This window comes from Xyrauchen texanus, chromosome 1 (genome assembly GCF_025860055.1).
Source record: "Xyrauchen texanus isolate HMW12.3.18 chromosome 1, RBS_HiC_50CHRs, whole genome shotgun sequence".
In the NCBI taxonomy this organism is placed as follows: Eukaryota; Metazoa; Chordata; class Actinopteri; order Cypriniformes; family Catostomidae; genus Xyrauchen; species Xyrauchen texanus.
Window position 1 is genome coordinate 25,444,278 of NC_068276.1, and position 25,409 is coordinate 25,469,686.

Here is a 25,409-nt window from a genome sequence, read left to right on the forward strand (position 1 = left end):
ATTAGTTCGGCAGCAACAGTGTAAACAAAGAGCAACAGAGCAGCTCAGTCTCAAAATGAAAGTTTTGTTTTCCAGGGCACCTGCAAAACATCTCTTGGTGGTCTTTTTTTTAACCATTTCAGAGGTTTCACTAAAGTCTTGGTAATCTTCGGATGGTATCGTGTGTTGGATGGACAGGCACAGAATACAAAATTAGGAAAAGCAATCTGGTCAGATGTTTTATGGATACTTCAGTATGAATTACTGTGCATTAGTTTGTCTGATTGCTCTTTACATGCCATGTTTAAATTGAATGTGCTAACTTGTGCGTTATGCAACACAAATATTTGCAGTAAGCAGACTATATATTACAATGCAATAAAGGTCATAAATAAAAGGTAGCCAACATAAATTTAAAGTAATGTTAATCTGACTCTTAGCCTACATTATAAGTCAATGTTTTGTCATCAACATTCCAACCAAATCACATGAAAAGCTGCAGTTTTTTCAGTGGTATCCGGCTTCACAGAATCCTTTGAAACAGGAAACGGCCACTGGGAGATGTTTTGTTGGTACAAAGGAAACATTGCTGGAGTGAGGTTTCCTTGTGAGGCTGTGTAGAGAAAATAAGAACTGAGCAAGGTAATATGAAGTTCTTCTCCATTTAAGATTGGCCATTGTTTATCTATGCTTAATAAACTGTTTAAAGGAATAGTTCACCCAAAAATGAAAATTTGCTGATAATTTACATCCAAGATGTTTCTTTCATCAAAACAGAATATAATATTTTTTAGGATTTCACTTCATGCCTCCCCTTTTAAACAATGTAAGTGAGTGTACTCCAAAATGCATATTTAGGGTGCATCAAAATAACCAACACAACAGTCGACAAATTAAATTCTTCTGAACCCAAACGATTGATTATTATTAGAAACAGAACAATACCTGTATACTTTTTAACTACAAATGTTCACTTCCATACATCTCTGTGATGTGCGCTCATGAGAGGGATGACGTAGGCTCATTAGTAAGGTCAAGCGTCACATAGAGGAGGCAGAAAGCGCGTCATTGTTTACAAGAAGAGGGCTGTACAAAAGTTTTGATTTGTATTTGTTTGTGTCTTGTTAAAAATGGTCATTTGGCATGTGTATCCTGGATGCTTTAACTTTCAGAAACCCCAAAGAAAATGCGCCGGGAAAAATATGAACTGTTCATTGATTGCCTACATGATCATGAGCAATTGAAGTTCTGTCTTATCGCGCTGAACCTGGATATCAGTACACCCCTACATTCTCTCAAATATTGGAGGATGTGCAGTGAACATTTTACCCCTGAGGATTTCAGACGATCGAAGAAACAAAGGGTCGATATCTGAATTCATCGACTGTGCTTGTGCTGTTTTTCCATCGAACTCATGCATGTGTGAAAACTTTGTCATTGTCACACCTCACTCGGGCTCTGTACCTCCCTCAGCACTCCTCTCTTCATCACCCAATTTCTAATTCACCACACCTGCACTCCATTCACTTGCTCATCACTGCCTGCATAAATAACTAACCTTCACACCACTTCACTGTCAAGTCTCACACAAAGGACTTGCAGTGTTTATTTACCTGTCTGTATTTGCTCTTGATCTTCATCGATCTGTTTAGTATTTGCTCTTGATCTTCATCGATCTGTTTAGTGTTTAACCCTCTGGGATCGACGGATGTGCCGGCGCGTCCTGCTGGATATTTTTGTCATTACAGCTGAAACAACTTAAAATACTCAGTCATTTTTGGGTATAAAGTTAAGTGTAAGACATCATTAGAAACTACAAAGGGTCTACTTTTATTTGTGTACACTCACAATAACAACAAAACCTTGTGCTTTTGTAAAATAAAGAAAATAAAAAGGGTGAGCTATCAGACGTCTCTGTCTCCATGAGCATATTTCTGAAACACGTCACAAAAATGAACTGAAACTCCTCGAATACTTATAACACAAACATGAAACATATGTCTGAAGAAAGCTTAAGATTTCTACTTTGAAATAAAACAATTCAAATTTAAAACAAATATTCTCCTCCAATGTAATCTGTATGAAACAAAGCACTGTACATTTTTTACAGGCTTAGCTCACTATAGGTAATGTGATCCCACCCACCAGTAGAGCGTGCCATTCATTCGCTAATGGGCTGAGACTATCAAGGGAAATGGTACACGCCCCCAACAGTGTTCAGAGGTTTGATGTAAACAATTAATTCACTTTACTGCGCATTTGTAATGATACACATGCGATAGGAAGGAAGAGTTAACATTTTCCTCAGAAGAAGAGCGGGACTCCGATGAACATTTGTATTTTGAAGAGAGACTTTATCCAGCCTAGGATACAATTTTGGACGAGTAAGTCATTTAGTTTTCATTAGTTGATATGCTATCTTATATAAACATGTACATATTTTACTAGTGGGACTATTTCCAGACTTGCTAGACAGGATTCACAGTATTGACGTGAAATATGTCCTAATAAGCAAGTTTTAGTTACATTTAAATGTTGTTTTGGCTAAAGCAGCAATTTAAATTGTATGCTGTATGATATAAATATGATATATAATATGATATAAAATTATATGAATGTTTAAAATATATTTGATCTAGTGTTTATGCTGCCTCATTATCATCAATGCTTGTGCTTGCAAATATGTGTTCAGGATAAATGAGTAAAATGCACTTTAAATTTGCCCATATCAGAAAATCAGCATCTTATAATGATTTTTGAAGGATCATGAGACACTGAAGACTGCAGTAATGATGCTGAAAGTTCAGCTTTGATCACAAATTGCATTTTACAATATATTTCAATAGAAAACTGTTCTTTTAAATTGTAAAATGAGTTCACACAATGTTTTTACTGTATTTTGGATCAAATAAATTAACTATTGGTGAGCAGAAGACACTTCTTTTAAATGGTAGTGTAGGTATAAAATTAAGTAAAGTCTTTATGTAAAGTAAATATATAGTCAGATTACTTCTTTTAACTTAAAACTTGATTTTGATCATTAAGTCTCCTCACATTCATTCTCTTTCTGTCACATTCCTCATTGATAGGCCCAGGGGAGGGGTCTCTTCAGGTGTGAATCACAATCCAAATTCATGATCGTTCATGCTTCCTCGCATATGACCTTTCAACACTAAAATTGTCTTACAAAAGTTCAATTGCTATATTGTTTTGTATGAATGAGTGATCAGAAGTTCTCAAAGGTCTTGTGGACAAATATTTATTATGTGTTATATGGCCTTATTTCAATGACTTGAAATAACCATGCATAAATGTTATTTTCTCAAAAATACAAACATGGTAACACATGTTGTTCACATATTATTGTAGCCAGTTTGTGCTGAATACAGTGTTATTAGAATTTAGACATTAATATGTTTTTAAGCAACTGAAAAAAGCACATATGTCAAGGCATGTCAAAACTTCTCCAGGGCTCAAAACACCCTCAGACCCCAGAGGGTTAATTCGCTAGCGCTAGTTTTGGACACTACATAAACAGTTGGCAGTTCCTGAAACAGAGTGCCAAACTATGGCTGCTATGTGCGAATTACCTAGCGATTAAATTGACTAGAGTTTGGCTTGTTTTGAGTTGTTGTTGCAAGTAAACTTAATGTGTTTCAAACATTAATTCAAACCAATTATGGCTAGTTATTAATTTATAGAAAGGACACTTCTACATTTATAAAGTTAGAGATAGCTCAAGCAAGCAACCAAACTCAGCCAGTTTAGCTACCAACTCTGCCTAGCGACCAACTCTGCATAGCAACCTTTTTGTCTAAAGTCGTTTCTTCTGAGGCCATTTTGCCTGATTGTTGGATAGTGCAATTCCATAGACTTACTTGACAGAGGATTTCCTAATGTGTAATGTGTAATATTGAAGAATGCAAATGTGCAAGAAAGTTTTCTCCGGTTTTGTTATATGCATTTACAGTGTATGCATTTTATGCCGTAAAACATCTTGAGAAAGTTCATGTACAGTATGTTGAAGATACTTAATTATTTTCATAAAGATTAATATCTCTACATGTTTACCTTTCCTAGTATTTGTTGTAGTGTAGGAATAGTGAGTTAAGCAATGGAAGTTTGTATATTGCATTGGGTTGCACACTTCTTGCATGCAGCAGGCTTTCAAGAAAGAAAAAAAAGCAATATGAGTAATGGGGGGCCTGTGCCCCAGTAGAGTTTTATGTCTAGCAATGCCCCTGGTTAGTAGCCATAGCAACTTTCTGAACAGAACCTGCTCCGGAGTAGGTTATGTTCCAGAGTTAGTTTATTTCAGGTAGATGTTTTAGAGGCTGCCATCGCATGCGTGCCCTTTTAATAGCAGCACAGTGGGCGAGAAAGTTCAGATTACGCACAATATTATACTTTTTAAGCAATATTATGTTAAAATGCGATCTTTACCTTACAAATCTTTTACTCTGGCATTTTCAGTCTCACACCACAGATTTGCATTCAAAAGTGAACAAAGTGTGTACATTGCACTTTAAATTTAATGGGAAGGTTTTAATACTGTAATATTTTTTTAACGAAGAACACACTGGCATGTCCCCACACTCTTCACTGTGAAGACAGGGCCTTATGTATTTATATTTAGCCCTTCTAATAAATAATTTTTATTTTATAAGTTTCATAGAATAAACTTATTATAGCATTCACATTCTATTAACAGTTCCTTCAGTCAATGAATATTAATGTTATTTACATTCCATGGTATCAATATGTAATGTCTGCCAATTTAAAGCTTCAGCAATTAATCACTTGTTATTCTTCTTCGCTATCTAGATAATATGTGTAATATATCACAGACCACAGATATAGAGGTTAGAGATTTTATTTCTTATCACTCTAATTCATGTAGGCTACTGTGCCCAAATGCCCACATTTCCAGACTTGTTCATTGTTCTCTCGTTATTATCTGAAAATATAAATGAGACATGCTGTCATTTAGGGTCACCCACAGTGCTCTTCTTTAGCTGGTGGTCAGGTAATTCAATAAAAAGATGTATCAGCCTCCTCTTCTCCATCAGAAGCTGTACATGGTCCATCTCTAAATTATATTTTTGTTCTGCTTTTCAATAGGGACCTTTAACAGTTTCCTATTAACAAGGAAGAGATGAGTTACTTTTCCCTAATGCTGAGATCATGAACATCTATAATGTATAGTCAGACACATGATCTTCAATTAGAACAATATATTTTAATTCCGTACCATGTTGCTGGAGGCAGATGGACCCTATTGTACAATGCCACATCAAATGAGAAAAGAACATAATGCACACAATTTAACTCCTACCTCTGTCTGCCTCTTTTACAGCAGATCTTCACCTTATAATGCACATGAATAATCATGTGTGGCCTACTGAAAGATATTACAATAAATCAATGGAAAATGATGACAACTGTGGGAGATCATACAATTGAAAGAGGTTCTATTAATACAATGAGACCATCAGCAACTGTGGGAAATTAAAGGCGAAGTTTTTAGAAACCCCAACTGGGTACATCAAATGTATTAAAAATAAAGAAAATACATTCAGTTCACATGACATATAGTGAAATAAAATGAGCATGCACAGATCATAGTAAATACCATTAAAATTCATCTTAAAATAAAATATATAGTTTCTATAGCCTATTATCATAATATTAATAGAATATGAATGTCACTACTTATAATGAAATGTAGTGCACACAAATAACATATCGGTCGACCTATGAAACATTAAAGTAGGCGAGAGAGGTCTAATATTAAATGTTGAATTAAGCTTTTATATGTACTGTAGAACTTTATATCTATATCTATTATATATCTATTTTAAAATTCACGCAATGATTGAGTATAATTTTTGTCAAGCAAACTCTGTCCTAAACCGATGCAGATCCAATCGCTATTATGAGTGAATATGAAATAATGCTCGTTTGCAGTCAATAAAACGTAATGTTCTGCGTCATTGAAATATAATGCGTCTTTCTTCTTAGCGACTGTTTCCATGGTAACTTGAGAAGTCGGGATCTGCACTGCCCTACAAAACAAAAAGGCAGTAACTGCATTTTTGGTCAAAAATGAGTTATTATCATTTTCATGACATTCAAGGCATCCTTTGTTATGTGACAAAACATCTTATCTCAAATGTGTGTCGTTTTGGAGAAAAATGGTAGTCGTTTGTACATTAACTGCAAAAAGCCCTAGTGAAACAAAGCAAGAGTACAGTAACATCCATTACTGTATTCTTGTTATGTTTTACCTAACAAAAAATAACCGTGTTGCTGTGAGGGGAAGTTACTGTTTCCATGGTGAACACACACAGCTGAATTTGCAGCATCCTCACGGGACGGTTTTAACATTTGCGATTTCACACTTCTAACTTCACACACATTTTGTTTGAGATGGCACAAAGCCGGGGAAAGAAGATGGTCGAAATGGCATTGAAAAGAAAATACCCGGAGAATGGTAAGTAACAGTGACAGATTAAACATTTAGAGGCTAGGCTATCACAATATAAACACCTGTCAGCCACCAGGGCGGGACTTCCTCTCAGAGGTCTATTCAGATAGCATTATGCTAATTGACAGGCAATGTTTTAAATAGCTTTGCTTACCTGCCCCTGATCCTCCCTGCTCCTAGCTGTAACTTCACATCATCGCCGATGCCATGTCATCATTTTGTTGTTCATGTCACAAAGTTATAATCCAACCAGCGGTGGAAAAATATTCAATAACTAGAAAAGCATGTGGTCCTATTCAAAATAAATTTTCCCAATTTGGGCCTTGACACAGCTTAGCAATGTGAGACTTTAAGCAGCCGTTTCAGCATCAGAACAGCTTCTGGGTGGAAAATATTGACCTAAAATGGTCAAATTAGTTTGGGTTTGGTATATCCATGTTCAGGAAAACAAATGGTTCCAATTATTTCAAATACAGTGTATAACACACCCAGAGCCCAAGTTGTGGCAAAATAGTTTTTGGAGAATCTGTAGTTACCGCCTTTTTCCTTGGTATGGTGCCACGTTTTTGGTAAGTAATACAAAGCAAGAATACAGTAACTGCAAAATAGGGGTAAAATATCAAATTAAATATGAGGATTGATATGTACAAAGAATAAACTAATATAAAGTAACAAAACAGCCACATGTCCAATAATCTACCTACAACTACTTAGGCTGGATGACAGGATAACTTTAAAGTCATTTTTCTCAGTTCTGCACTCTGCGTAGTTACTGCCTTTTTGCTTTGTAGGGCAGTGCAGAGAATGCCTTTCTGAGTTCACCGTGAACGCGCACAAATGAGTGTCAAACTCATGGTTGCCTGAACAAACCTTGCGCAGGTGTTCTGAAACCCACAGCGTTAAGTAAGTTTTGGGTTAATCAACCGAGAGTTCGGGGTTATGTCACGGTAAGTTAACCTTGCTTTCTGGAATACACCTCTGAAGTGTTTGAAAAGTTACTGAGAAGTTGTTTGTTGCTTTAAACTGACAAATAAGAAAGCCTTGAGAAGGCTGCACCCAAACGAACTGAAGGCAGGGAATATTTTCATATATATATAAGTTTTTTTAATTATACATTTTTACATATCGACCACTGGCATATGCTGAATTTTGATGTGATGTGAAATTTAGGTCATTTTTTAGTAACGTTCACTGCGTGTTCATGAGCACTGAGAGAAGCTTGTTCACAGTGGCTCGCTTGTTCAAAATTTTCATTTTTGAGTGAAATATTTATTTTAAACACGTTATATGGAAAATTTGGTTTACAAAACAAAATGGCAAATCGCAAACCTTATAAAATATGAATAGAACATAATATAAAACAGCTCACATAATATTTAATTTGATGTCCTAAGCTTTAAAAAAATCTACATTTTCTTAAGGTTAAGTACCTCAGGCCCTAGAGTGTACATTTCAGAAAAGGTATGTTTGAGACCCTAATTTGTACTCTATTTGGAAAAAGGGTCAACTTCCCACTTCATTAAGTCCAGGGGCCAGTTGCATATAACTAGTTTAGACTAGTCTTACTAGTTAGTCATCTAAAATGTTGGTCTTCAATTTTTCAGTCAGTTTTATAAGGACTTAGATCAGTCTAATTTAAGACAGCAAGTCTAGGCTAACTTTTGTTTATATTCTATGTTGCCATAGAAAATAACTGTCAGCTGAGCCATTGGAGGCTTCCATTGAGGGATTAAAGGGGCTTGAGTTGAGACTTTGTAGAAGACTTTGACTTCAATGATGGTAACAAAATGTCATCCATCCATCCATCCATCTTCAACCGCTTATCCGAAGTCGGGTCGCGGGAACAAAATGTCATGTTTTTTATTATTTGGGTTAAAATCTCTAAATTTGTTCATTAGAATAAATGTTGAAGCACTGTAGTCCTCTAATAAGCAAATATTTTCAGCGAATGAAAACTGTGTTGAGTGTCCACTGTCTGCCATTTTTTTATAAAGCTGTTCAGTGTCTTACTTTTCCCACAATGCAATGCTATTAAGACTGTCTTACTAAATACAACTGTGAGCTTGTTTTATGTAACAGGCTTTCTATGGTGTCTTTAGCTAGTCAAACTAATTGTTAGAAGCAGTCTTAAGTTAATGGCTATGTTTATGCAACCGGCCGTTGTCATTTTAGCCTGACAACATTAAACAATCGCATTCTCAGTTGGGCTGATCATTGCCCTATTTCTCACCCAACAGAACTTCTCTTTCCCTGGCAGTGTCTCATCCACCCCACCCAATACTAGATAGCCGAGAGAAGACAAACAGCCTACCTGGAGTCCCTCTCTTCATGCCATATGTCACCAGCTCTCCCCAGCAGCCCATCCTCAGTGATGCATGGGCAAACACCTGTCACTAACTGCCTGCTGTGGTAATAGGCTGTTCAACAACCTAGCCGTAATTCATTAAAACATGTAAAGTAGACATTTGGACGAGAGAGCCAGTTTGCCCATCACAGCTCGGCATGCTCACAGTGTAATGCTCTAAGATGTATTACGTGAGTTGTCATGATAAGGGGATATCAGGCAGTGGGACAGTGCGGGAGAGTCAGAGGTTGGCTCTATCTTCGTCCTGGAGAGGCAGAGGCCTTGTCGACTACGTCTGCCTTCCGCTTGATGGTTGCACGATCTATAAATGAAGTCATCACTCAAGTTTGTCACCCATAACTGTGCCGAGCCAGTGGAAGACAACGCAAGTCTGAGCACCCTGTTCCTGACATTAATTACACAGAAAATTAAACAAAATCTATTGCTGTGATTGAGGTGTTTACCAAAAGCAAGCAACTACGAGGATGACTCTCTATCTATCATTCTACAGATAAGAGGACATAAAGTGAGGTGCAGTGTTGACATGTTGAATTAATTCAGAAAATCTGTAGTTTCTGTGCAACATAAAATGTGCATTGTACTTCTTTTTTGAATGTGTTAATGTAATATGCATGCAGAATGCTTATGAGCCACTATTACATGAGGCCATGTAGAATCTACAATGGCAGCTGTTTACTAAAAGGATTTAAGAAATGGAATATAAAGCACAATGTTTTTTTTTTTATCTGTGAAAAAGTAGGAATCCAATACTTGCACATGTAATAATGACAGTTTTGACATCTGTCACTTTATAAACTTCTTGAGAAAAATGAAGAGAAACGAATAGGGAATGCTCCCTCTCGTACAAAGTAGTGTAATCCTCTTTAAGAGAAGACTTTGCTTTGCAAACCCTTTATTCTTTAATTGTAATGAGAATAATTGCAGTTTTGTGTTGGACGACTTTCAAGGACTTATCTCTTATATTTCGTATTATTAAATTTCTGCTTCCACTAAATCCGAAAGTTTTATGCTTTGTTACTTCTATTGTCATTGTTCGTTTTCAATTGCCCATACTTCCTTTATAAAGGAATATAAAGTCATTATGTTCTTCTTTTTTGTTCCTTGAAGCTCCCCTTGCTCTTGAAGCTATTATGGCTGAGCTGAAAAGTTTTTCTTTTCATAGCAACTCAGAAATCGCCATGAAACACTGCGGCTTTATTTACAGAGAACACAATTGTGTCTGTGATTGTGAAACAAGCCTTTTTTCCTACCACACGCCTCGTTCTATTAAAAAGTCTGCCCAACAAAACTTCATCCATGAGCTTCCATGTCTCAAACTCAAAAGGTCAAATGTGCATTTTCCCCCATGGCCTTCTTATCAAAGCCAAAAGGCTAGTTAACCAAATTCCTATGGGCCTGTTTTTTGCATCCATGTTTCCTTGTCCAGCTACAGAGACAATGAGTGATTAGCAAACAGCAGTAAGTGCTTTTTCCCTGCTTCAAAGGGCTAGCCGTGTGGCTGGCTTCAGAGGCAGGGTTGGCTTTTAATCTGGGCATGCCACCTGTGAGAAGCGTCAGAAGTTGCGTTTGGCGTGGCAGCAGTAGGACGTCTTTATGTTTGAGCCAGGCTTGGCCTGAGTTCTCCTGCCTGGCTTTACCTCTCAGGCAACACACACACACACACACTGCTCGGGCCTTTCACGCAGCGCCTGCAATTTGTCACTTTTCACATGAGATGAAGCCTTTTATGAAGCTAAATGAGTTTCCAGAGAAAGAAGTGCCACAAAAGCCCCATGATTAATTTGCTTGTTAGGCTATTGCAGCTGTCACCTGTGTAAGACATCTGGACAGCAGATTGACTAATGCCATAAGTGGGACCGAAGCATGGCTCACTCTCACTCTCTTGCAGTTAGTTTTCCCTGCAGTCAGTCTTTTAGTGGGCTTTTAAGGGGGACTACTTGCTGTCAAAAATGGCATTAATAAGCATTACTTGTGATTGACATGGTAATTAGTTGTATTAATTTGCAGCTAAGAGGGTCTGTACAGGAAGGAGGTCTATGGGTGTGAGGTGGGATGGTCTGACTCAGAGTGACCTCACATTTAATTGCATTTGCTGATAATAATTGTACTGTTACAGTCATGACATCCAGAGACTAAACAATAAAGCAGAGCACACAATCTGACGGTGGTTAAGATGAAGTGAAGCCATTTAGAGGGGCTGTTGTCAGTTTTGTGATACTGGACTCTTATTTAATCTATGGCATTAGCTCTAGCAAGTGTGTTTAAATTTAAATGTCTCTAACCGTATTTCTGATCCATCTTTACCGCTGTAACTCTTTTGTTCATTTTAATAAAAAAAGTGATATTTCACCCTAAAATGAAAATTCTGTAATTATTTATTCACCCTCATGTCAGTCCACACCCATAGGCTGACTTTAATTTGTCTACAGAAAATAAAAGTAAAGAATTAATGAATGTCCTGTTGCCTGAATTCAGTCCAATAGCAATACATAGTAACTCACTTTAATGCCTAACAAAGCATGCAGTGTCATAAAAAGGGCTATTTATTGTGTGTGTCATATTCCAAGTCTTCTTAAGCCATACAATCACTTTAATTTGTATCACTTATGATCATATTGTAATTTAAGTTGATATTCACTGTCAAATTCAATCAAATCAAATAATATCTAATAAAATCTATTAATAGCTCTGAAATCCAATATGGAGGCTATGTTGATAACATCAAACCTCTTGAACTTTGTCATTGATTTGATATAATTTAAAAATGAATAAAGACATTAATTCTGGCCTGTTCATCAGACAAAGTGAATGCATGCTTTTAGACGACTACTTATATGACACTTGGATGCTTCATTAAGCACTAATGTGTAGTTGTGCACCAATCAGGAAATTTGAGACCTGTTCTGATCACCGATTTCTTTAACACTGAGATAGGGCGATACCGATACGATAACAGATTTTGCCACACTTTTACAAGTACACTGTAAAATTGCATTCAATTTTTATCAATTGTAAAATGCTAACATATATTTGAATAGAAAACAGATATGAATAGTTCTGTTGTCACTATCAAATGTCAACTGGCAACCAGTAAACAACATGAGAGTATCACACAGAGCAGAGATACATTCAATAATAAGAAACATTATGAAAATCTCATTATTTTCACAAGCAAACAAGTTTTGCAGCAAACTCTTCAGTGTCGCCAAAGGTTTTCTACTGGTTCACTACTACCAGCTGCAAACTTATGTCAAACATTTGTGGCAAATAGCAAGTTCATTTGCAGCATGTTTGTGACAAGTATTGACAAGTAGATATTTTGTATGGGTGATGAGAGATCACCCATACAAAATATCGAGGCTGATCGAGGTCCCCTTCGAGAGAATTGGCATGGACCTTGTCGGGCCATTAGAGTGGTCAGCATGCGGACATCGCTTTGTATTAATCCTGGTGGACTATGTAACGCAATATCCGGAAGCAGTGCCTCTACGCAGCATCTCAGCACGTATTGTGGAGGCTCTCTTCAAAATAATCTTCCGTGTTGGGATTCCGAAAGAAATCCTCACTGATCAGGACACAACCTTTATGTCACAAACACTACACGAGCTTTGCGAATTATTGGGCATTAAATCAATCTGCACCTGTGTTTACTATCTACAAAAAGATGGCCTGGTGGAACGATTTACTAAAACCCTTAAAAACATGATTCGTATTTGTGCACAAGAATGCTAGAAATTGGGACAAATGGCTCGATCCCCTGTTATTCGCAGTACGAGAGGTCCCTCAAGCCTCCACTGGGTTTTCCCCATTCGAGCTGCTGTATGGGCGGCAACCACGTGGCGTGCTTGATGTCATACGCATAAGCTTGGGAGGAGGGAGCTTCAAACAGTAAGAATTAAATTCAATACGTTCTTGATCTTAGAGTAAAACTCCACACTTTGAGACAACTAACACAGGATAATTTGCTCCAAGCTCAAGAACAACAGAGCCGACTGGATAACAGGGGAACTTGGCTAAGGGAATTTGCAACGGGAGATAAGGTACTCATATTACTCCCTACATCGAGCTTCAAATTACTCGCCAAGTGGCAAGGACCCTTTGAGGTCACATGCTAAGTGGGTGATTATGAGGTAAAGCAAACCCATAGATGTGCCCACATGTCAAATTTATCACCTCAACCTACTGAAATTGTGGAGAGAGTCAGCCACGGTGACGTTGGCTACAGTAGTTCTGGAAAGGGCCGTGCTCAAGCGAGAGGTAAGCACAAAACACAATCACGTCACCGTCACTTGCGGAGACCACCTCTCACCGTACTAACTCACAGAGGTTGCCAAACTACAACAAGAATTTGCGATTGTGTTTTCCCCTCTACCGGGTCACACTAACCTCATCCAACACGTACATACCGATTGCCCAAACATAAAAAAAAATTGTTTGGGAAGAATTGGATGGCTAAAAACCCACAGCGACTAGTCCAGCCCGGTTGTTCTGGTGCCTAAGAACAACGGGTCTGTAAGGTTCTGTGTGGATTATTGAAACGTCAATGCGGTGCCTAATTTTATGCCTACCCAATGTCTCGTATTGATGAGTTGCTCGATCGGGTGGGCACTGCTCGTTTTTACTCTACACTGGATTTTACATAGGGTTATTGGCAGATCACCTTGACACCAATTTCCCGTGAAAAAAACAACTTTCTCCACACCGTTCGGATTACACCAATTTGTGACACTTTCATTCGGATTGTTTGGGGCTCCTGCTACATTTCAGCGCCTCATGGATTGAATCCTCAGACCATATTTGGCTTACGCTGCTACCTATTTGGATGACATCATCATTCATAGCGTTGATTGATGCAGCATCTGAGAGCAGTTCTGAGGTCACTGCGACGGTCAGGATATCAGAATGTCTCCCGGCCTGAGTCGGGCGGTGGGGATATGTAGCAACAGGGGCGGGGGCATGGTCGAGCATCCGTTGGGAGAGAGCGGTAAGGGGGCATACACCTGAGCCAAATTATGACTTACACCTGTCTCTAATTGTAGTGAGATTGGGGAGAGGGGTATACATGCAAGCTCCAGATCGTAAGGGAGAGACTGGTTCGAGAGCCTTACTGTGAAGCTGATGTGTTATTGTGAAACTGATGAATTAGTGTGAAGCTGATGAGTTATTGTGAAGCTGTAAACAAGAGAAGTGGTCAATTTAAAAGTTTCCTACCTGTATTTGAAGAATCCTGCTCCCGGTGTCTTTCCTTGTTAAGCTCATGTTACATATTCAGATTTTTATTTCCATCTTTATTTGTTGTTTAATTTGTTTTTACATCTGTTCGCAGTATCTTTGTCTCCACTGTGTCTAAATGTACAGTGAGTCAGATTTACTACCTCAATGACACATTTTTAAAACAAACTGGCATATTCATATAAATTACAGCATGTCTGAAAATTTGCGATTGACTAGTTATTTGCCAATAACTCACACTCCATTGGCCACAGTGCTTCGAGGGCTGAGCAAGTGCTCATTCATTAATGTAGCATATGTGTGATTTCATGGATATGACAATTTAAAATAAAAAGATAGGATCTGAATCTAGGCTTGATGGGACGCTTGCCGATCAAAGATTTAAGACAAAGATCGGGTGATTTAGGGTGGTGGCTGATTGATTGGTGTATCCCTACTAAAGTAAGATATTTACTGTCATTGTATTGAATTCAGCCAATGGGGCATTTATTACAATACTGCCTTTTGTGTTCCACAGAAGAAAGAACATTATACAGGTTTGGAGTGACATGAATGTGAGTAAAAGAGGACTATCTCCTTAAAGTCTCAAAGAGGGAGCAAATTAATGAATAGCAAAACTGCATTGGAAATGAGACAGTGTTAACAGTGTGTAAATACTGCTGCAGTTGTGTTATTATTGCATGGCATCTTTCATGTAAATTTTCTCACCATAAACTGCAGAGAAACTAAAGCATTGTCTTTCCTACAGTGATGACGGTGAGTTTGTTGAATAAGCGTTTTCCACATAGTCCAGAAAGAGAGTTACAGCATGGGATTTAATTTTGGACGAATCCACTCCCTCAATTGTTAATTATGCTGGAATTAGCTGGTAGCATCCGTTTATTTTTGTTTGCTGTGTAATCAGGAAATTAATCTGAGAAAGCAGAGGCCCAAGGGCCAGTGACATAAAAAATGCAACTCAATACTCTCCCATTCACATACCTCCCATTTGATTAAAACAGTTTTGAAATATAGATTTAAAAAATCTGGCTAATCCCATTGTGTTCCTATGGCCTACCATGACCAATTCCTGTCTTCACTAAATGTAAACAAAAACAACACATTCCAGTGAGAAAAAGAGATTTACAAAATGAAGGTCCTCAATCCAGCCTGCAAACAATTTGTTCAGCGAAAGATACAATATCAACCTCAGTGGATGTGGCTTAAGTAAATAAAAAAAATTAAAAAACACTGTAGTTATTTAATTTCTTTCCTGGAATAAATTTAATGTTGAAAGACACATTTTGCACTGATGGGACAATATGATAAATGGAAATAACACCTGAGAACTCGTATATCACCCTGTGCATTGATCAGAAGGACCAGGGCTTTTTGTGGATGTGATGATGGGCGTAAGCTGGTCACTAAATCAACTGCATTGTTAGATTGAGACTGTTGGCATTAGAGGGGGATTGATAACCTAATATATTGTCTATGGAAAATAACCCTTCAAAAAGATTATGTAAAACAACACCCTTTGCATGCACCCAATAAGATTATTATGAAAGATCTATCACACACATGGAAATTATACAATATATCCATCCATCCATCCATCTTCAACCGCTTATCCGAAGTCGGGTCGCGGGGGCAGCTGCTCCAGCAGGGGGCCCCAAACTTCCCTATCCCGAGCCACATTAACCAACTCTGACTGGGGAACCCCGAGGTGTTCCCAGGCCAGTGTGGAGATGTAATCTCTCCACCTAGTCCTGGGTCTTCCCCGAGGCCTCCTCCCAGCTGGACGTGCCTGAAACACCTCCCTAGGGAGGCGGCCAGGGGGCATCCTTACCAGATGCCCAAACCACCTCAACTGACTCCTTTCAACGCAAAGGAGCAGCGGCTCTACTCCGAGCTCCTCACGGATGACTGAGCTCCTCACCCTATCTCTAAGGGAGAAGCCCGCCACCCTTCTGAGGAAGCCCATTTCGGCCGCTTGTACTCGCGACCTAGTTCTTTCGGTCATGACTCAACCTTCATGACCATAGGTGAGGGTAGGAACAAAAATTGACCGGTAGATCGAGAACTTTGCCTTTCGGCTCAGCTCTCTTTTTGTGACAACGGTGCGAAAAGAGAGCTTATACAATATGATATTACTTTATTAATTCCTAGGGGGCAAATTATCTGTTCTTTTGATCTGTGTGGTGCATTACTTTTTCTGCCATTTGGTGTTGTAGTGATATTGCTCACAAGTTGGATGACTAATAATACAGGCAAAGATCAGCAAACACCGTACAACATGCAGTCTGTTTAAGCTTCATGTGATCAGTTCCCCAAAGCTGCATCAGTCACATATTCTTAGATACAAGATTAAACTAATCAGATATGTCTGACATTGTTGTGACATGGGACGTCGATCCCATTGCATTCAGGCCATTTGTTAGCTTAACATCCTTTCATTTGGTCATCTGATCTTTCTTTTTGTTCAGCATGTGCCACTACTAGTTTCAAGACATATACCAGGGTGATCTCAAGAGTATTTGAAGATATTTGTACATAATGTTTTCACATACATTTTTGTACATTTGGTTAGACACTGAAACATACAATAACAATAAAACAATGCATTCATTTAAAACATCAGCACTTTTACTTATGTACAGCTTTAGAGACATAAATACATTGTAACATTAACATGTGTTTCACTCATTTCCTGATTGTATTGTGTGTTCTGTTGTAATTTTTCCCAAAGGAATTGCAAACATTTGTACTTTTCTAAAGTTGTTCAAAATATAACAGTTTACATTTCAGATGTTGTCCATATGTTGATATTGTATGTTACGGTGTCAATGCAAACATACAAATTTGTATGTGTGCTAGAGCCACACTTTTCCTTTGAATGCCTATGATTACTCTTGAGATCACATTGTGCCTACAGGATAAACCATTGCATCCTTTGAACTTCAAGATGACCACAGAAAACCAAGCCTTTTTCCTATTCTATTCTCTCTGTGTTGCCTTTTTAGGGCCTATTTCAATCATCCTCAACATGTATGTTTAATGGCAAGGGCCACGGCAGGAAATTATCAGCAAATGAAATGAAGCTGTGGGTTATTACGCAGCACTGCGGTGTCAGCCCAGGCTTTGCCACTATTCATTTTATTGTAACTCATTTCTGTGGCTGAAGTACACTGGGATTTAATGTTTCCATTCCCCAGTACTGTTCTGCACGACAAATTGTTTTAATAAACATATACGAGGTAATAATACAGTAATAATAAGCCTACCAGTCACCTTATATCAATACAGTTAAATTCTCCCTCCCCATAAGCCAACATTGGTTACAATGACAATTACACGGGGAGCCAATCCTTAGCAAAGGCAAGCACAATGGACAGATTTAATATAGTTTGTAAAAATGATTAGTGTGCTGTCATGTTATTGGACATTTGTATTTACATTTCTCTCAGGGTTATTCACTATACGGGATTAACATTGAACAGAGAGGCCTTTTTTCCCCTCTTTCTTTTCCCTTGTACCCTCATTTTTTTTCTTCAAAGGGCTTCATCCGCTGAAAGATACTGTTGACCGTTAATATTCCACAGATGAATCACCGTTTTTAATTTTAAGGATAAATGTGAAATTGGGCAATTCTCCAAACCTTTCTCCCACCTACATTGTGTGCACATGCAGTCCTGTGTATACTTGTTTGCAGGTGGATACAGGCTGGTGTTAATGGAAAAGAGAAAGAATGTGTTGTATTGGCTGCTGGTTATTTACAGGGGTAACTTCATGATACATTTCAATTATTGCCTAGGTTTGTTTTTAGCTTCTCAAGCTGTTGCTCCTAGCTGCAATCAAGATGAGAGAGGAAATTTATAATCAGTACACAGTTTGTTCTGCATGCAGCAAAGACTTTAGATTTTTTGTTACTGGTTTCATCTGTTTTCAACAATTGGATAATGAAGTAGTCAAGTGGGGATTGCTGAGGTCTATTAATGCTGAAGCAATGCATTTAACCCATTCTCTTATTACTGAGTCAGCAAAGGGACCAATTTAGCTACACACAAGATGGCACATTTGTTGATCTACACTACTAACCTTGTGCAACTGGGCAGTAAGGCAGCACATATTCTTTGAGTTCAATATGTTAGAGAGAACAAGCTGACTCTAATTATTTCCAGCTTTTCAAACATTGAGAATTTCAATGTATCCCGGAGTCATATGAGATATGAATCTGTGTAACAAAGTTCTTTTTTTACACAGAAAGGAGGAAGCAGGAGACAGCGAGCTCCAACTAAAAGTGCTTTATTTCCCACAAATTTCACAGTCTATAAATCACACTTTTCAGTGGACACACTCAAATAAGGCTTTTCAGTACAACACAAATATTGCATTCTAGAACAGTCTGCTCCATGCAGCTCTCTCCCTCACTGGCGTCTGGCTCGCTAATAAAAGCCACATCTCCACTCTCACTGCAATGACAAACAGTTGTTAGAGGCAATCATTGCCAGGTGATGTTCTTTACTGTTCTCATCTCCTGATCTTGTTCTCCATTCACAAACCGGCACTTAACCATGCCCCCTCCATCACATACCCCCATCGCCCAACTCAGGCCGGGTTGCCATCTGGCCTACCCAGTACACCCCCTCCCATTTCTGTGGACCACCTCAAACTTAAAATGCAGAAGAGACAGAGACCAATGGTTGATCCGCATATTGGTATCCTTATGGAGTGCCAATGGAGTGGGGCATGGTTCAAACAAAGAATGAAAGCCTGCCCCAGGAGGTAATACTGAAGGGTGAGGACTGCCCACTTGATGGCCAGACACTCCTTCTTATTGGTGCTTTACATTGCCTCTCTCGCCGAAAGCTTATGGCTGGTGTGCAGCACCGAGCACTCCTCCCCCTCGACCACCTGGGACAACACGTCTCCCAACACTCTGTCTGATGCAATCAGTCTGTACAACAAAAGGGAGAGAAAAATAAGGAGCATGTAACAACAACCCACCATGAAGCACTCCCTCCAGCTGCATAAAAGCTTGTTGGCACTGCTCTGACCACTGGATGGTTCTGGGGCTCCCTTTTTAGTGAGATCAGTCAGTGGGCTGTTGATGTACGAATAATTAGGCGCAAACCTCCTATAATAACCAGCCAGCCCCAGGAACTGTCTTACCTCCTTTTATGTCTTGGGTCTCTGGCATGCCGCAACCGCTGTGATATTATCAATTTGGGGGAACACCTGCCCGTGACCCAAGTGGAACCCCAGATACCGTAACTCCACCCATCCAATTGAACTCTTCTTAGGATTTGCCATGAGTCCCGCCCATCGCAGTGACCTCAGAACTACCCTCAGATGCTGAATATGCCACTGCCAAACATTACTGTATATGATAATGTCTTCCATATAGGCAGCGGCATACACAGATTGCGGTCCATAATGCTATGAAACGTAGCCAGGGCCCCAAACAAACCGAACGGAAGGGTCACGAATTGGTACAAGCCAAACGGTGTGGAGAAGGCCATTTTCTCACGACACATTGGTGTTAAGGGTATCTGCCAATAACCCTTTGTTAAATCCAGTGAATAAAAGCAAGCCACACCCAACTGATCGACTTCCCCGACTCGCTGTGTGACCTTAAAGGGCCCTTGCCAATTTGCGAGTAATTTAGAGCTTCGTGTGTGGAGTAATACAAGGACTTTATCTCCCTGTGTAAATTCCTGTAGCCGAGCTCCCCTGTTATACAGCCAGGTCTGACATTCTTGAGCCTGTATCAAATTCTCCTGTGATAGTTTCCCCAATGCGTGGAGTTTTGCTCTCAGGTCAAGAACGTATTGAATTTTTTCTTTGCTGTTTGAAGGTCCTCGTGACATCTAAGACATAGTGGAGGCTTGTGGGACCTCTGGAACTGTGAATAACAGGGGTTCAAGCCACTTATCCCAACTCCGAGCACCTTCATGCACAAACGTACAAATCATGTTTTTTAGGGTTTTATTAAACCGTTCGACCAAGCCGTCTGTTTGCGGGTGGTAGACGCTTGTCCAAATCGATTTAATGCTCCATAATTTGTACGTGACATAAAGTAGTGCCTTGATCAGTGAGTCCACACTCGGGAGATTAATCTGAAGAGTGCCTCCGCAACACTACATGATGAGATGTGGCACAAAAGTACTGCTTCTGGATATCACATAGCATAGTCCACCAGAAACATCACAAAGCGATGTCCACATGCCGTCCACTCTAATGGCCCGAAGACGTCCATACCAATTCTTTCAAAAGTGAGCTCGATCAAAGGGTGTGGGCGCAAAGGCACTCTTGAGATGGCCGGTGGATTCTCCAGCTGACTTTTACTGCATGCCGCACACCAACACGGAACATGCCCAGCCAGTAAAAACAGTCCATTAGATGGTATAGTGTTTTTCCTGCCCTAAGAGACCCATCATTGGATATAATGAGTTGTCTGGAATAACATTACCTGATGGCCCTTCAGTATCAATAACTGGGTTGTATCTTCCTTTGTCTGAGCATCCTGGGTCACTCAATACAAACGACCATTTAGTACGAAAAGTACGGATAAGCGAGTGCAATGTCTGACTCTTACTTGGTAAAAGGCGTGTAAAAGAGTCTCATCTCACGTCTGCTCCAGAGGGAAATTCCTGGTAGGGGAATCATCTAAGGGCTGGTGAAGATGAGACTTCCCCCTCCCTTATGTCATACTGACGTGGAGCTGACGTTGATGGCCCGGCTCCAACTCCCCAGCTAGTGCATCACAAACCCCACACCGAGATGCTCTGTTACAGGACCCATCTACACAAATTTCCCTTAATAGAGTGGAAAACGCTGACCAATTTGTGCCCAAAATTAGTGGATGGGTGAGGCATGAACTATCAGCAGCCTTGCCACAATGCTTTTGTCCTTGAAATTGAATTGTCATGGTTACTAACACGATAATGCACACACCTTACCTTCACCTTGTGTCTCGCACCCAAAGTCTAGTCTTGAACCAGGCATTGATGGATGGCGGTTTGGCTGTAACCTGAATCCACCAAAGGCCTGGTATGTACCTCCCTTAATACACACAGGTATGCTGAACATCCCAGCTTGATGGGGGGTGGAATGCTTTGTGTAGGGGACTGAACCAATGTGCTCAAATCCATCAGCAGGCACTGGTCCCAGAAATGCCTGGTCTCCCCACAGCCCCAACAGACCAGCCCAGGCTCCATGCCTGCACCCGTGACAGTGGGTTCACCACCCTGGGAGTGAGAGGGGCAGGGGAATCTGGTGGGTAGTGCAATCCCCGGAGTCAAGGAGCCAGTATAGGAGGGGATGGCAGGGACAGGATGTAAAGCAGGGTGAGAAGGGGAGACAAGGGAAGAAGAGAGAGAGAAGGATCTCTGGGGTCGTCAGCTACCGATTACGCTGTCATGTGGTCATCTGCCAGCTGAATGGCTGTTTGGAGTGACGCCGGATGGTGGCACTGGACATCCGCCATCTCTCTCGGAAGTTGAGTGCTGAACTGCTCCAGTACTACCAGATCGATGACAGGCAGGCATGCCGGAGCTGTTGGGTAAAGGCAGAAGTGTTGGCACTGCAACTCGGGTGTCCAGCCGGCCCATTGCAGGATGCCTTTTCTCATGTCACCGTACATCACAATGTTCTCTGCTGGTTAACTATTGCGCCGCAAGTTGGGCTTCAATTGGACCACACACTGGGTGCCTGGCCATCCGCATGCCCCTGCAGTATACTCAAAGAGCTCCAAGAAGACCTCCGGTTCGTCGAGGGGGCCCATCTTGACTAGTGGAAGCTGGGTCGGGGCGGTTAGGGGTCCAAGGTTGCGGCAGCAGAACCCTCCTGGTGCAGCCAGCTCCAGGAACATCTGTCGGCATTTGCTTGGGCCTGGAGGAGTGCTATGAATCGCTGTTCCTGCTCAGTGCGCAGCTGGAGGAGGGCCTGATGTTACGTCTGGTTGATGCTGGTGAGGGTCTTGACCATGTCCTCCCTAACTTCCCAGGTTTCAGCATCAGAGTAACAAAATTCGGGAGACGACGAGATCCAACTCAAAAGGGCTTTATTTCCCACACTTTCACAGTCTACAATTCACACTTTTCAGTAGACACACTCAAATAATGCTTTTCAGCACAACACAAATATCACACTCTGGAACACAGTGCTGCTCTCTAGCTCATTAGCGTCTGGCTCGCTCCTAAAAGTCTGTCTCCACACTGTCACTGCAATGACAAACAGCTGTTAAAGGCAATCATTGCCGGGTGATGATCCTTACCATTCTCTTCTCCTGATCTCAGCTCTCCATTCACAAACCAGCTTAACCACGCCCCCACCACCACAATCTTTGTGGGGTCAATTAAGTAAAGTAATAAACTAGGCCATATTATGAAGTCTAGTCCACAATGGAGCCAAATACTGTAACTAACACAAATATTGACATGATAATCCGTAGATGTAAACAGAGGACAAAACACACGGCTGTAGTCCAGTGTGCAAACCTGTCTTCTGATCTATTAGTTCTTCATGTAGAATATGAGAAAATTAGATAATGTTCTGTTTTTATGTTGACCCATTTGTTCCACCACCAACCCATTTAAATGTTTTAACATCATGTTAATCAATGTTAATTTTGACCTGACAGTTAGAAAAATTTGAAAAGTGGTTTGAGTCTAGTACACTAACATAAAATAAGTAATGTACTGTACAAAATAACACCATTCAATTTAGGAAATTCACCATGGTAACCAAACTACAATAGTTACTGTTACTTAGGCTTGGGAACAATGCCTTTTTTTCACATATAAATAATCAGAACATTACCCGATGATTATTATCTAGATCGCCATTTTTCAGATCTATCTATCTATCTATCTTATCGTTGCACAATAATTTTAGTCTCTTCATACTTATTTTTCAACACAACTTTGGTAAAATGTTGGTGGCAGGGTAACTTAAAGGGGGTTGCACACAGGACAGGTCTGTCGGACAACATGGCGCATTCTAAAATTAGAAACAATTATTTTCTATGAAGGTACATACACTGCAGCCACCATTTCGTGTCTGTCACTGGTGTCCAGCTACGATTCTGGAGTCTGCTCAAAATTCTGCAGCACTATGTAGCACAACTCACATAGTTTTCCATTACATTCGACCCAAATCATTACCAAAGGTCATAGATTATTTACTTTAGCCATTACTGGATGATATATTGTGTATGTGTATCTTTGCTATGGCCTACACAATGCATTTTTTTGTTTTAATCTTTTTGTGGTTTCACTGCTTGAATGAAACCTATTCAAGGCTACATATAGAGAAATTGCATTATAAATGTTGCCATTGTTCAGTTTGCACAGTTACATCACTTTCAAACACTCACCTAACAAACTCATCATCTTCACTTTAACTTTTGTGTGTATGGTGACTGCCACCTGTACCACATTGATGTGTCCTTCAGTATTAAGTACAATAAATGTTATATCACCCCCTTGTGGTCTCCCAAAGCTATTACGCCAGACTACATTAAACCGAAGGCGAACTGACAGTGTGACAATTTGAAAGCACACAAATTAGGCTTCAAATTTAAATGTCAGCTAATTTTAATATGTCGATGCCCCAAAAACATATCAAGAACGTAACATGCTGATCAATAATAAATGTTTCAACATTAAATGACGTTACTACATTAATATTTGGTAACTTGGTAAAGAGCACAGCGGTTTGGTTCCGGAAGTTAAAATCCCTCTAATATTCCCTTCAAAGAAAGACCAACTGTGCTCTAAGGTTGTTAATCAATGGTCCACATTATTTCCACTTTATAAAAAAAATATGTTAAAAACATTCCTGGTAAAAAACTACACTACCCAAGAATCCTAATGAGAAAGATCCACAAACCTCAGCAAAGAAGCTCAGCAGTGACCGCTCACTTCCATGACGCAATTAAGTTGGTCTCGCTACACTCTCAAGCTACTTATAAAATGTTTATATATCTGAATATTTTGCAATAAACGTAAAATATATTTTTTCTATACTTTCAGTATAATCCAGTGTATAATGTTTCTACACCTAGTTTGTTTTAGCACTCCAATCGCTCTCAGAGCGGTATAATGTGTAAATGTGAACTGCCCAAGTGGTTTCAGATCCCACTAAAAGGACACAAAAGATCACCTTGGTCTGAGTAAGGTTAGTTTTTGTGTCCTTTTGTGGTCTGAATTATTAGAGTGATGTAAGGGCAAAGAGGTACCAGTCCGCTTTGCGTTTTATGACATAAGTACCTGGTGGCCTGCCATATGTTGCTGCATTACATACTTCATATTCCAGTCACAATTTACTGTCCACATACGGGAATTTTAAGCAAATATAGATATACCATGATTACCATGACATGTTTTTGTGTCACGTATTCCGTTCTTGTTGTATTTTTTGAGCACCTAATATGAACGGACTGGCCACATTCAGAGCTGAGTGTTAAGATGAAGTGCTTTATAGTGCTCTGATGGGTGTACCATCTACATAGGTTCGCGCCAAACTCCCAGAAAAATGCAAGCGAGAATTTTTATAGTTTCCCTTCAATTTTTATTTGTGCAATGGCTAATGATCTTGGCTCATTCACACAATGTAAATGACACACAGGAGGAGATGCTTGCTTGCATCATTACTCTCGAGATGATAAAGATACATATTTTCAAATGCACATAAAATTTCAAATGTTTTCCTTCATGCTAAATTAGGGCTTGTAGGTTTTATCGGAGAGCCTTAACCCTCTGGGGTCTGAGGGTGTTTTGGGCCCTGGAGAAGTTTCGACATGCCTTGACATTTGTGCTTTTTTTCAGTTGCTTAAAAACATATTAATGGCTAAAGTCTGATAACACTGTATTCAGCACAAACTGGGCTACAATAATATGTGAGCAACACGTGTGTACATGTTTGTATTTTTGAGAAAATAACGTTTATGCGTGGTTTTTGAAAAAAATTACATTTTAAGTATTTGAAATAAGGTCATATAACACATACTAAACATTTGTCCACAAGACCTTTGAGAACCGGATCTTGTAGCCTAGAGTGTCTGCTACAAAATGGTGTGAAAACCATCCTGATCACTCATTCATACAAAACAACATAGTAATTGAACTTTTGTAAGACACTTTTAGTGTTGAATGGTAATATGCGAGGAGGCGTGAACTATCACAATATTTATGTAATTCACACCTGAGTATAAAAAGACCACTCCTCTGGGCCTATCAATGAGGAATGTGACAAAGAGAATGAATGTGAGGAGACTTAATGATCAAAATTAAGTTTTAAGTTAAAAGACGTAATCTAACTATATATTTTCTTAACATAAAGACTTTACTTAATTTTACACTC